The sequence below is a fragment of the Chenopodium album genome, chromosome 3 (genome assembly GCF_948465745.1).
Source record: "Chenopodium album chromosome 3, dcCheAlbu1.1, whole genome shotgun sequence".
Taxonomy (NCBI): Eukaryota; Viridiplantae; Streptophyta; class Magnoliopsida; order Caryophyllales; family Amaranthaceae; genus Chenopodium; species Chenopodium album.
Genome location: NC_137836.1, coordinates 67,326,009 through 67,340,368, shown reverse-complemented (window position 1 = coordinate 67,340,368; position 14,360 = coordinate 67,326,009).

Sequence of the window (14,360 nt, the reverse complement as noted above, 5' to 3'; positions counted from 1 at the left end):
AGTATGTATTTATACATATAAATATATCATGTATTTCCTCTGAATATAATTTCGTATATTTTGTATTTTTAAGAAAATTATGAATTGTGTATTTATAAAATAATTCTGTATTTTCCTTTAAAGAGTAAAAAATTCGTATTGTGTATTTATACAAATTTATGAATTAATTGTGATATTTTATATAAGGATAAGAATACATTTTCAGATTGAAAATTTATTTACTAACATAATTGTAACAACTAAATTTAATAAAATATCCTATAATATCTTTACCTAGAAAAACGCCCCATAATTTTGTAACAAATATTTAGCATTACACGTATAAGGAATAATTAGATGTCTTTTGTAAATATTTTTTCTTTGTAAACGCCCAATAATAAGATTGATTTTCCTTATTAACATTGACTAAGTAAATAAAAGATATTTACAAAATAGCAGAAAGAATAATTAGATACTCTATGTTGAAGCTAATAATAATAATAATAATAATAATAATAATAATAATAATAATAATAATAATAATAATAATAATAAGGAAACAAAACAACTATTTACATTAGATTGCACTGACAAAATAAACGTACATACCACTACTTAAATACTTAATAGAAGATAAACAACTAAGGGCCTGTTCATATTTACTTTTTTCAGTTCAATTCAGTTCAGTTCAGTTCAGCTCCAGTCAGTTCAGTTCAGTTCGACTCTAATCAGTTCAGTTTAGTTCAGTTCAGTTCAGTTCAGCTCAGTTGTTAATTTTTTTGTTTTAGATGTTTTAGCATATTACAACAACGACAATAATAATAATAAAAACAATAATAACAACAACAACAACAACAACAACAACAACAACAACAACAACAACAACAACAACAACAACAACAACAACAACAACAACAATAATAATATGTAATCATCGTACATAGTATGATCTTCTGTTGGTCCCATGACTTCAACTTGGTGCGTGAATGGAATCCCTAGTTTATGTAAACGAACAAAATTGTGTAGAGTACAACAAGCAACGATTGACTACAATAATATATTGAAGAATACTTTTTATTTTTATATATATATTTAAAATATAATACACAAAAATTTAATAATTTTAAATATAATAATTTAAAATACAGAGTTATTTTTAAAACACTTTTATATTTTTCCCAATCCACTATATATATTATCATTAATTTTCATAAACATTTTCATATATTTTTATGCATTTTAATTTTTCATTTTAGTTCAGTTCAGTTCAGTTCAGCTCCAATCAGTTCAGTTCAGTTCAGCTCCAATCAGTTCAATTCAGTTCAGTTCAGTTTAATTCAGCTCATTTTAGTAAATATGAACAAGCCCTAAAGCAATAATTTAGGGATAATGATCACATTATCATACTAAATGCCTAAATAATATCTCCACTAACAACATAACTTCTAGCATAACCACTACTACTACTGACAATCTATGGCCTTGTTTGGTAAAGAGCTTTTTGAAAAGCTTTTAACTTATTGAGCAATATTAGAGGTTTGACCAATTTAAAAAGCTAATTTGGATGTTTGGTAAATAACTTATTAAAAGTGCTTTTTGGTTCCAAAAAGCTGTTTTTGAAAAAGCTCATTTTAAGAGCTTTTTACAATTAGCTTATTGAAGAATTAGCTTTTGGGTATTAAATACATTGAAACAGCTAATAATAAACAACTATTTACCAAACACTTTTACACAATCAGCTATCTACAACTAGCTAGTCAAATAAGCTAATATACCCAATTAGTCAAACCAGTTAATATAATCAGTTATACAAATCAGCTAAAAGCTAATTACCAAACAGAGCCTATAAATAAAACTAAAGTAGCGACCGCTGACATCATACTATTTTAAAATAAGACACATGTCATGTTGTCATTAAATATTTTCCCTCCAAAAATACAAATAATGTCACCGTTTTGTATTTTTATTTTATTTTATTAAAAATTCTGGTCAATAACATTATTATTAGTATCAAATTTTGAAAATGGATCAATTCTATTTAACAATAATAATTTAATTTGTCTTCCTCATATACTATTTTATCATTCAATTTTTTTATGTGCTTTTTTTTATATATATTTTATGTTTCGTATTTTAATAATAATTTTGTTTTAATTTTGGTATGAAAAAATTATTAAATTAAAAAAATTTATTTGATCAAATCGTGCATCTCACGAGACTAATCTAGTTATTATCAATTAAAAAACAAACTCCCTTGGTTCCTAATCCTAAACCACTAACGGTCTAACGGCAATATCCTAGCTAAGGAATAGGAAATAATAACTACTACTATTTTGAAGCAATAATACACCAACGAACACTCTAATTATTCCTTAATATTACACGTATAAGGAAGTAGGGTAGGGTTTTTTTTTTTATTTCTGAAAAACGCACCTAATATAGAATTTAGAAAAAAAAATAATGTTATTCATCTTCAATCTATAGTCATCTTCAAGCTTAACATTTAACAATGGCGCGCGGACTGCTATTTAAAAAAAATGAAAAAACAATTGCAGATTAATCATAAAGTGATCAAAACAAAAATTGAAAAAACAATTGCAGATGAATCATGTAATTAATATTCTTAAAATCCTATATTAGGTCCATTGACTTTGTACTCCAAGAATAAAGGGAGAAAAGGCCAACGAACAAATCAATATATGAAGTCAAAATTTTATTATATGATGATCAATTTAAACATGAAAATAAACAAAATATAAGAATTTAATTAATTTGAACCAGAAGAATGAATGTTGTAGGTTGAACATGAAGGTTTTTGATGATAGAGGTTGAAGATGAATATAAGATACTTTTATTCAATTCTATAAAAGAAACAAAAAGGGAAAAAAAAAAAAAAAAGCTTTTGAACAAATTAATTCAACCAAACAAGAATTAATGAATTGATGACTGTTTAATGACTTGATGACTAGACTTGATGATTGTTTAATGACTTAATGACTAGACTTGATGATTGTTTAATGACTTAATGACTAGACTTGATGACTGTTTAATGACTTAATGACTAGACTTGATGATTGTTTAATGATTTGATGACTGTATTAATGACTTGATGACTGTTTTGTTGAGGTATCGAATTGGACGTCTAGGATTAGTCAATTAACTAATAAACGGATGACACTTAATCTCTTATTGTAGTCGACCATAGTCGCCCGTAGTTGACCGTAGTCGACGACTACGGTAGTATTTTTATAAATTCATACATACTTCCTCCGTTTCTTAAATTTTTTTAGAAAAAATGAAGATAGGGTTGGTGTGGCTTTCCCTCAGTCTATCTCACCGTAGTTTTTTTAATTTGTCTTTTTCTTTGGGACCTAGTCTCTTGTCTTCACCAAAAAAAAAAAAAAAAAACAATACTATTTTTTCTTATGTACTTTATTATTAATCATTATTTTTTTAATAATCTTGCATACAAAATTATTAATTCATACGTATCTTTCGCTGAACATACAATGGCATATAGGTTATATACTTTAAATAATTTTACATAAAAAATTATTAACACATACATATAAATTACAAAAAAAAAAAAAAAAAAAAAAAAAAAAAAAAAAGTTTTATTAGTGATATAGATTTCAACTCACAACTTCAACCTCGGTACAAAAAATTAGTAAATACCAACTTAAAATATTTAAAAACATTAATTCAACCTCTTTTCTTGCAATGCCTAAACCTTTTCCTTCCCAAGCAGACCTAGCCAAGATATTCTTACACCAAGCACTAACATGAGCAATAAGGGTATGTTCTCTTCAACTTATTTTCAGTTCAGTTCAGTTTATTTCAGTTCAGTTAGGTTCCAATCACTTCACTTCAGTTCAGTTCAGTTCCTAATTTCTCTTCTCTTTATAAAATATTTAGTTCGGTTCAATTCAGCTTCAATCAGTTCAGTTCAGTTGAGTTCAGCCAAGTTCAGTAAATCAGAACAGGCCCTAAGTCTATTGTGCACCTTGGTGCATCTAAAATGCTGGACCACAGGCGATTATTCAAATTTTTTTTACTAAATATTCAAAAGTATAGGCGTGGTGCAACATTTCATTTTTTTTAACTAAATGTTCAAATTTGAAATTGTTCAGATTTTTTTATTAAATGTTCAAAAGTATAATGTTCAGATTTTTTTACTAATTGTTCGGATTTTTTTACTAAATGTTCAAAATGGAACACACATAGCTTAGGTCATATATTATTCAATTACAATAATAACTACTCATTTCATCATAGACATATAGAAGTTATAGGTTCATGTATAATATTTAAAATTAATAAAATTCATGTTTAAAATATCGCTAGTAAGACTAAGCTTTATTACGGAGTACTTATAAATCTATAATAAAACTGTAATATGCTAGATATTTTCAATATACTTTTATTAATAGCTTTAGATCTCCATCTTCAAATGTTGGAATTTGACCAAATGGCTAAAATTACAATACATAAAATGAGTAAGTAAAAATAAATTAGGAAACTTCTCTGGAAATGCAAAACAATGACTATTCTAATTGACTATTTAACCTATAAGGCTTAAAAAAAAAATAAAAAAAAAAAAAAAAAATAAAGGCTACTTACGTTAAGAGAAAGAAAAGGTTGTTGCTTGTGAGCACCAATTTTCATGTTAATGGGAACTAAATCAAAATCGATTTCCTTTTCATGAAGAGTGGCCAAAACACAAAGGTTTTCACTATTGGTGATAAGCATGATGCTAGTATTGCCACCTCAAAGTATCTTGCTCCTAACACTGCAATACAGCATGAAGCAATCATGGAAGTGGCACGGGCTCTTTCCTCACAAGTTATTACAGCCATTCTGGAAGCTTCTACATGATTCCAGATTCTCCTATAAGCTTCTCCTCAAAGGGTTAGTTGTAGCTTCCAGCTCAACATTCTTCTCTAATAGAATTCTATTATAATAGAATTCTATTATAACAGAATTCTGTTATGCATTGTAACAATATTTTGTATTGAAATATTTCTGTATAAATAGAGATTTAGGGCTGTAATATCATTATTCAATCATTAATAAAATTCTATATTCTCAAAACTCTTTCTCTCTCAAACTCTTCTATCTAAATCCTCCGAGTTTTTATGCTGAAATTCTTAAGAGAAATCTACTAGATTGCAGATTTCATCATGGTATCAGAGCTCTGAATTTCTGGATCTTCATTACTTTTGATCGATTTTTCTTGAGTTCTCCTCTCAATTTTTCGTTAATTGAGGTATTGCTTTCTTTGTTTGATTTTTTCTGCAATTTGATGTTGCCAATTCTTCTGCAATTCTTGCATATTTCTGCAATTTGTTGATACTTCAAGAGATTTCTAAATCTAGTTGTGGCGTTAAGTTGATTTACACTTCAATTGGTTGTTGTTTGCTTCTGCATATTCATTTTACTGGAAATTGTTGCGTAATTTCTGCAAAATTCTCTATGAGTTTGAACAATGCTGGTTCTTCATATATGCCTTTACCTGTTGGTCAATATCCTTCCTCTCCTTATTACATTCATCCTTCTGACATGAATTCGATGCAATTTGTTACTGATAAGATCAATGGGGAAGGATTCACCGATTGGAAGAGGAGCATGACTATTACTCTCTCAGCAGAGAACAAATTAGGTTTTGTAACTGGTGTGATTGCTAAACCTAGTCTTGAGAATGTATCCTTCAAACAATAGGAGAAATGCAATGATATTATACTTTCTTGGATTCTTTATAATCTAGACACCACTATATCTCGTAGTGTTCTCTATTTCAATACTAGTGATGAGATATGGAAGGACCTCGAGGATAGATATTGATACACATCTGGACCTCATTTGTACTCAATTGAACAACAACTATCAGAAGCAAACCAAGGTGTTGAGTCAATAGCAGAATTCTTCACTAAGATGAAAATGCTATGGGATGAGTTGAATGTTGTTAGTCCTCTCCATGCATGTACTTGTAACCAGTGTACCTATAACTTGACACAGAAAATTTTCAAGCTACAGCTAGATCAGAGGCTGATGTAATTTCTTATGAAGCTCAGTGAGCAATATGCTGCTATTCGTGGTAATATCTTGATGATGAATCCTTTACCTCATCTAAGTCAGGCTTATAGGCTTCTTATTTAGGAAGAAAGGTACATGGAACTGAGTAATATACACAGTGCTAATCAAGGATCTAATGGTTCTATGGAATTTGCAACAACTAGAAGATTTGGTGATAGGCTGCTGAACAAAGGTTACAGGCCTCAAGACTTCAAGTATGACAATCAAAGTAACTCTAATACTTGAGTTATGGGTGGAAACAAGAAATCTACATTCTGCAATCATTACAATTGACCAGGTCATTCAGTTGACACTTGCTGGAAGTTACATGGCTATCCAGATGAGTTTAAGAAGAATGTTTGGCAGATTGGGAGAAATGTTGCTACAGCTGCTCAGCAAAATGAGAATGATGCAATAGCTGGGACTGAGAATCATAATGAATAGGTTGCTGGACCTATTATCACTGTGGATCAATACAATCATCTGATTGGTTTGTTAAACAAGCAAAACAATGATTCTCTTTCTATTCCAACATCTACACTTGACGTTGATGCTCAGGCAAATTTGGCAGGTAAATTCTGTCTTTCCACTATTTTAAATGTTGGCTGGTTGATTGATAGTGGTGCTACTGACCATATATTCACCGATCTGAGTATGTTTACTTCTTATAAGAAGTTAGCTGGTATAAACAACACTATAACCATACCTGATGGTAGTAAAGTGGATGTGTTGCATATTGGAATAGTCTGTGTCAATAATTCTATATTCTTGACTGATGTGCTACATGTTTCTGCATTCAAATTCAATTTACTGTATGTTCACAAATTATGCAAGGATTTGAACTGTACAGTCACATTGACTCAGAATACATGTCTTGTTCATGGCCTTTCACAGAGTTCAATTCATCTTTATAATCTGCATGCTGGTCTATATTGTGTGGAAGAGAAGAAGTTGCCTACCAGTAGTGTTCTACCTAGTTGTGTTTCTAAGAGTTGTAATAATACTAGATGGGATAAAACTAGTAATACCAATAAGATAGCTAAGCTGTGGCATCTTAGGTTAAGTCATTTACCATTTCATTCTTTTAAACATATCTTGCCATGGCATGTCAAAGATTGTACTGACCATGTCTTGTGTAAAATTTGTCCTGCTGCTAAGCAAGTTAGAAAATCTTTTCCTATCAGTTCAATACAAACTTGTAAACATTTTGAGTTGATTCATATTGATGTATGGGGTCCATATAAAGACCAAACATATAATGGATACAATCAGTTTTTGACTACAGTTGATGATTTTACAAGGTATACATGGGTTCATTTGCTCAAATTTAAAAGTGATGTTGTTAATGTCATGATTAATTTTGCTGAGTATGTTCACACACAATTTAACTCCAAAATTTTATGTGTGAGGTCCGATAATGCCCTGGAGTTAACAAAAGGTCAAATGAAACAATTCTACATCAGACATGGAATTGTTCATCAGACAAGCTGCTCTGACACTCCTCAGCAAAATGGGGTGGTAAAACGCAAACACAGACAGCTCGCAGATCTCTCAATTTTCAATCTAAACTTCCTAAAAGATTTTGGGGAGAGATAGTTCTGTGTGCTGCTTAACTAAAAAATAGAATGCCTCTGAAGTATATAAACTATTCAACACCTTACCAGAAACTTCACAATAAAAAAGCTTCTACTAATCATTTTAAAAGCTTCGAACGCCTTTGTTTTTTCTCTACATCTGATCCGTGCCATTTATGGCACCTTTAGGCTATGTTTTCTTTATATTTCTACGCTCGTTTTTAGTCATTTATGTCGTGTTTTTAGGGAATAATGCTTGATTTGCGTGTTTGTGTGTTAGTTTAGAGAAATGCGTGCTTTTAGTGGTTTTCTTATTATTTTATTCATTTCTCGGCTTTTTCCCTCGCTTCTCCGTTTGTTTGACTTGTTTTGTAGGTGTGTCGAGCTTCCCGGGATTTAATCATCAAGGAGGGAGCTCAAGTGCATTCAAGGAATTTAACGGAGCCAAGTTAGGGAAGCCAAGCACGCAAGTCAAGCCAATCCAAGAAACAAAGGAAAATGAAGGCTTACAAAGTATCAAAAAGGACCTTTATGCATTGTTTCGGACATATCTCGAGTTCTACAGATGGGATTGAGGTGATTCAAGTTGGGTTGGAAACAAGACTTGAAGAGCTTTCCAATGATAGGTCGCACGCCTTCATACAATTCCTAGATCGTGAGTTACAGCCTTCCAAAGTTGGCCCTGCAAATCTGTCGTAACCCATTTATGCCATTTTGGGCAGTAACTCTCCGCGGGCTGGCCGCGGGCTCCCCGCGGGCGCGGACCTTGGACCCGCAGGAGCGGCCGATTTCTTCGAAGGCGCGGACTTCTGGGTATTTTACGATTATTAAGCTTCTTTTCTCCTTTTGTTTATAGTTTGTTTTTGGGGGTTTTTATTATCATTCATTCACATAATTCTTAGTCTTAGAATAGTTTTCTCTCTTAGGTTGGGAGCTTCTCTCTCTAGATTAGTCTCGATTAGGAGTAGTTTTAGAGAGAGAAAGTGAAGGATTTCAATGGTGATTGAGAGATTGAAGATACAAGGGTGACAAATGTGTTAAAGATCTTCTCTATTATCAATGAGCATTCTTAACTCTATCTCACCTTATTGCTTTGTTTAATTTCATGTTTGTTTGGTTTAATTTTGATGTTTGATGCTTGATTAGTATAATTGTTCTTGATATTTTGTTGATTCTTGATTTCCATAGTTGTTAGTTGATGGATGATGATTCTTGAATAGTTGTTTGGCTAGGAATTGGGTGAAACTTGTATGAATGATTAATTGTGATTAATTTGGGAATTGTGTTGATTGATTGTTGAGATTAAAGTGATTAGTGAAGGTTTGCATGTGTGTAATTCAATTAGGCCTTGAGAATTATGCTAGATTGCATTGTAATTGCTAATGACATGAACAATTGATTTAGGAATTGCAATTATCGATTGGTTTTGATTGTGATTCTCTTAGTTTGTTATTCATAGTGAACCCTAGCTTAACAATTAGGATATAGCTCTTTGATTCCTATTGATTGCTCTTATCATTAGTCCTCACAACCTTTGATTGGCATGCTCTTCCCAAGTTGTGAAATTGACATGATTACTTGTTGATCCCCGTTCCTAGTGTTTTATTTCCTTGGTTACTTGTTTTGTTAGTTGTTAGTATTCTCTCTTACCTTCGTCTTCGACTTAGCTTAGGCGCATAATTGAAAGTGCTTGAACATTACCGTTCCTTTGGGTTCGACCCTTGGCTTTCCTCTATACTCGTATTAGGGTTTGTTAAGTGTTTATAAATTTAGTTTGACCGAGGGAAGATTAGATAACGACCTAGTTTTCCCCTCGTCAACATCAAAGGTTAATAGAAGCAAATTTGATGCTAGAGCCTCACTTGGTGTTTTCATTGGGTATCCTTCACATCAGAATGGTTACAAATTACTTGATCTAAAAACTTACAAGATCATAGTCACAAGAGATGTCACCTTTCATGAACATCACTTTCCTTTTCATTTCAATGACACAAACCATATTACCCCTACCATTTTTCTCCCTAAACACACATCTAATTCTGTAGATAATTTTGTGCCCTCAGATATTTTCTCACCACCTTTAGTTCCAAATCCTGATAGTCCTCAAAATCAAAATATCTCCCCTCTTCTTCTCAAACTCAGACTGTTACCTCTGAGGACTCTTCTGCAGATGCTGTTTCAAACACCACTCCTCCTTCTCGTTCTCCTCCTTCATCTACACCCTCTTAACTTCCTCTTATATTGCCTTCCAAACAGTCTGCCAAAATTTCTAGACCACCCATCTAGATGAAGGATTACAAGTGCTACTCCACTTAGAAGCACTGGTGTAATTTGGTGTCTTTTGATCCCTTACCTGTTGTTTCCAGAATTAATCTTGTGCACACTTCTCATTTAATTGGGCATGTTTCCTATCTAGAAGCTTCTCAAGACCATAATTGAGTTCAAGCAATGCAGAAGGAAACAGCTTTAGAAGCAAATGCAACTTGGGATATTGTATCCCTGCCTCCCTCTAAGAAGGCAATAGGGTGCAAATGGGTATACAAATTGAAGCTAAAGGCTGATGGTACCTTAGAGAGATACAAGGCTATACTTGTTGCTAAAGGGTTTACTCAAAAATATGGTGTGGATTTTGAAGAAACTTTTTCACCAGTTGTGAATATGTCTACAATCAGGTGCATTCGATCCCTTACTACTGCTTTTAAATGGCCTCTGCATCAATTAGACATTAACAATGTCTTCCTACTACATGGAGATTTGAAGGAAGAAGTCTACATGAAAATGCCTCAGCGTATTCCAAACCCAGAAAATAAAGTCTGCAAGCTCGAAAAATCCCTTTATGAATTAAAATAGGCATCCAGGCAATGGTTCTCTAAGCTCCATAATGAACTGATTTAGCAGGGCTATTCTCAATCAAATAATGATTATTCTTTATTTCTAAAAAGGAGTGTAGGGTATCTAACAATTGTTGTTGTTTATGTGGATGATATAATCATCACAGGGGATGATACTGATGAAATTCTCAGATTAAAGAAGCATCTTGATGATACTTTTAGTATCAAGGATCTTGGGATGCTTAGTTACTTTCTTGGCATTGAAGTGACACATCTGCTAGATGGAATTGTGTTGACACAGAAGAAATTCACTAAAGAATTACTTTCTTTTTGTGAAATGGATGCTTCAAGGACAGCCTCAACACCATTGCCTATAAATCTAAAGCTGCTTGAAGATTATGGTGATTTCTGTCCTGATCCAGCTCTCTACAGGTCACTAGTTGGGAAATTGAATTTCCTTACTCATACTAGGCCTGATCTATCATATGTTGTTTAGACACTAAGTCAGTTTATGCATAAGCCTAGGAAGCCTCACATAGATGCTTTGCATCATGTTCTCAAGTATAGCAGACTCTATTGGCCAAGGTATTCTGCTACAGGGTTCTAACTACTTGACTCTTAGAGCTTATTCTGATTCTGATTGGGCCAGTTGTCCTAATTCTAGACGCTCAGTTACTGGATACATTATGCTATTTGGAGGATCTACAATATCTTGGAAATCCAAGAAACAAGGAACGGTTTCTAAGTCTTTTTCAGAGGCTGAATATAGAGCCCTTTCATCTGCTGCCTTAGAAGTAGCTTGGCAAGTTAGGTTGCTTGAAGAACTTGGAGTAAAAAATCTCAAGCCCGTCACTCTATATTGTGATAACCAATCTTCTATACACATAGCAAAGAACCCTGTGCATCATGAATGCACAAAGCACATAGAAATTGATGTGCATTTTACAAGGGATAAAGTCCTAGATGGTCTTTTAGAGCTACACTACTTGCCTTCTCATCAGCAACTAGCTGATGTACTCACTAAGGCCATTTTTGGACTGCAGTTTAAGTTTTTGTTGTCCAAGCTTGGTATGACTGATACCTCAGCCACCCCTAGCTTGAGGGTTGCACTATTAATGATAAGCATGCTGCTAGTATTGCGACCTTGGAGTATCTTGCTCCTAACACTACAATACAGCATGAAGCAATCATGGAAGTGGCACGGGCTCTTTCCTCACAAGTTATTACAGCCATTCTGGAAGCTTCTACATGATTCCAAACTCTCCTACAAGCTTCTCCTCAGAGTTAGTTACAGCTGCCAGCTCAGCATTCTTCTCTAACAGAATTCTATTATAACAGAATTCTATTATGCATTGTAACAATGTTTTGTATTAAAATATTTATGTATAAATAGAGATTTAGGGCTACAATATCATTATTCAATCATGAATAAAATTCTACATTATTAAAACTCTTTCTCTCTCTAACTCTTCTCTCTAAATCCTCTGAGTTTTTCTGCTGAAATACTTAAGAGAAATCTGCTAGATTGCAGATTTCATCATGTACCGTGAGGGATTCCATGAACCTTGATTCCCATGTCTATGCTTTAAACTTTAATGTACGAGAATACTCTAAGAGATGAATGAAGTTGTCTATAAAAGTGGTTGACTTAATTGGATGAAATCTCATCTATACTAAGTAGAATATTTATAGTGTGAGCTGAATTAGTCCCATTAAGGTAACTTTCGTTATCTTTTCCAATTAAATGAGTTTGTTTACTTTGAATTTATGATTTTAAATTAACAATAATTGATGAGATCTTGAACTTGATTACATCTGTAATGATGTAATGTACATAGTGCTGTCAAATTTCAAATCGAAACCATTTAACTGCCCGAAACCAACCGACCCAAATGAGAACCGAACCGATTAAAAACCGATTTTTTAAAACCGAAAACTGACACGAACAGTATTTAAGTAAACCCAAAACCGAACCGATCCGAATAATGTCAAACTGTATAAGAACCGAACCCGTTAACAAACTGAACCGATTCTAAACCAAGCTAGAATCAAACCGAACTGAAAAAGAATTGAACCGTTTCCAACCCGAAACAGTTTGAATTGAGGTAAAAATCGTTTACACTGAATTGTTAACAAACTTCAACTCGTTTGCACCAAACCATTTATAAACCGAACCACTTACAAATCGAACCGTCTATAAATCAAACTGTAATTTCCATGTCACAACAACTCATCAAATCATGATTATGACATATCAATTAGATGATTAAATTGTTTTAAAAAAAAAATTAGATGATTAAATAAGAAGCAGCTAATAACCTGATAATAAAACAATAATAATTCATTAATACACTAAACTTTTATAATTTACCTCGTAATAAACTAGTAAGATCAGTATGACTAAACTTCAAAATAACATGATATGTATTTATAAAATCAATGAGAATTTGTATATAATATAATGCCTAAATATGAAGTGATGAAGTCTCGGCTTGATATAAAACTTGTTAACTAGCAAAAGGTTAGCAAGTACTATCAAATTTCAAACCAAAATCGTTTAACTGCCTGAATCCAAACGACCCGATAAAAACCGACTTTTTGAAATAAAAAACCATAATTTAGTAAATGCAAAATGGAACTGATCCGAATAACGTTAAACCGTATAAGAGCCGAACTCGTTAACAAACCGAACCAGTTATAAACCAAACTAAAATAAAACTGAATCAAAAAGGAACTGAACCGTTTCTAACTCGAAACCGTTTTCAATCCAAAACTATTTTAACCGGTATAAAAACCGTTTACATCAAACCGTTAACAAACCGCAACCCGTCTGCACCGAACCGTTTTATACCCGAACCGTTTACAACCCGAACCAAATTAAAACCGCTCAAGAATAAACCGAAACCAAATCGAATCGATTATTAATGAAACCAAACTGAAACCGACCCGTAAGCCACTTGAACCAATTTCAAACCGACCAAATTTCAAATCGAACCGAAACTGAACTGTCAAACCGATTTGACAGTACTAAATGTACGTGCCTGGGATTTAGTTCGACGAAATTCCCTAAAGGCAAAATATGTATATATTCTTCACCGTTATGAAAATCTATAACTATAACTAAATAAAAAACCGCTTACATCACTTGTGTACATATGTCATTTTATCATTAAAAAATTTCCCTCCAATTTGCTTATGACATCATCATTTTTTTTTTCCTATTTTTGTCTTTCGAAATTCAAGATTGGAAAAAATAATACTTAAAAATAAATAAAAGTGTGAACATCAATTAATCAAAAACATATTAATGATTTTTCTCTTTAAAAAACCCTCATTTTGTGGTTAATTATTTACACTCTCTTATTGATTTTTTTTTTAATTCTAATTAAATCGTGCATCGCACGAGTACAAATCTATTTTATATGGTAGCACGACTACTATGTACAGCGCTGTGATACTTTGTTACTAAGTATTTAAAGGCGGAATATTCTTCACCGTTATGAAAATTGGTCTATACTTCCTTAAAAAATATTAAAAAAAAAAATAAAAATAATTTGTCTATACCGATGTGGTACTTTGTTACTAAGTATTTAAGTTTCTCATGTTTGTCGGTAAATATAGTCAGTTATAGATACTACTAGATGAAGCCCGTGCGATGCATGATTTTTTTGATTTTTTTAAAAATAATTTTTTCATATATATATATTTATGTGCTAAAATTTGTTTTATATTTAGATACAATTCCTGATATCAATAGATAATATTTTATATTTAATTAATTTAAATTAAAAAATCTCATTCGCCAATTTTGCTTACGTGTCATTAAATTATTTAAGTCTAAAAAAATTAATAATCTCGTATTTAATTGGCTACCACTAAGATTTATTATCCTACATGGCGCACT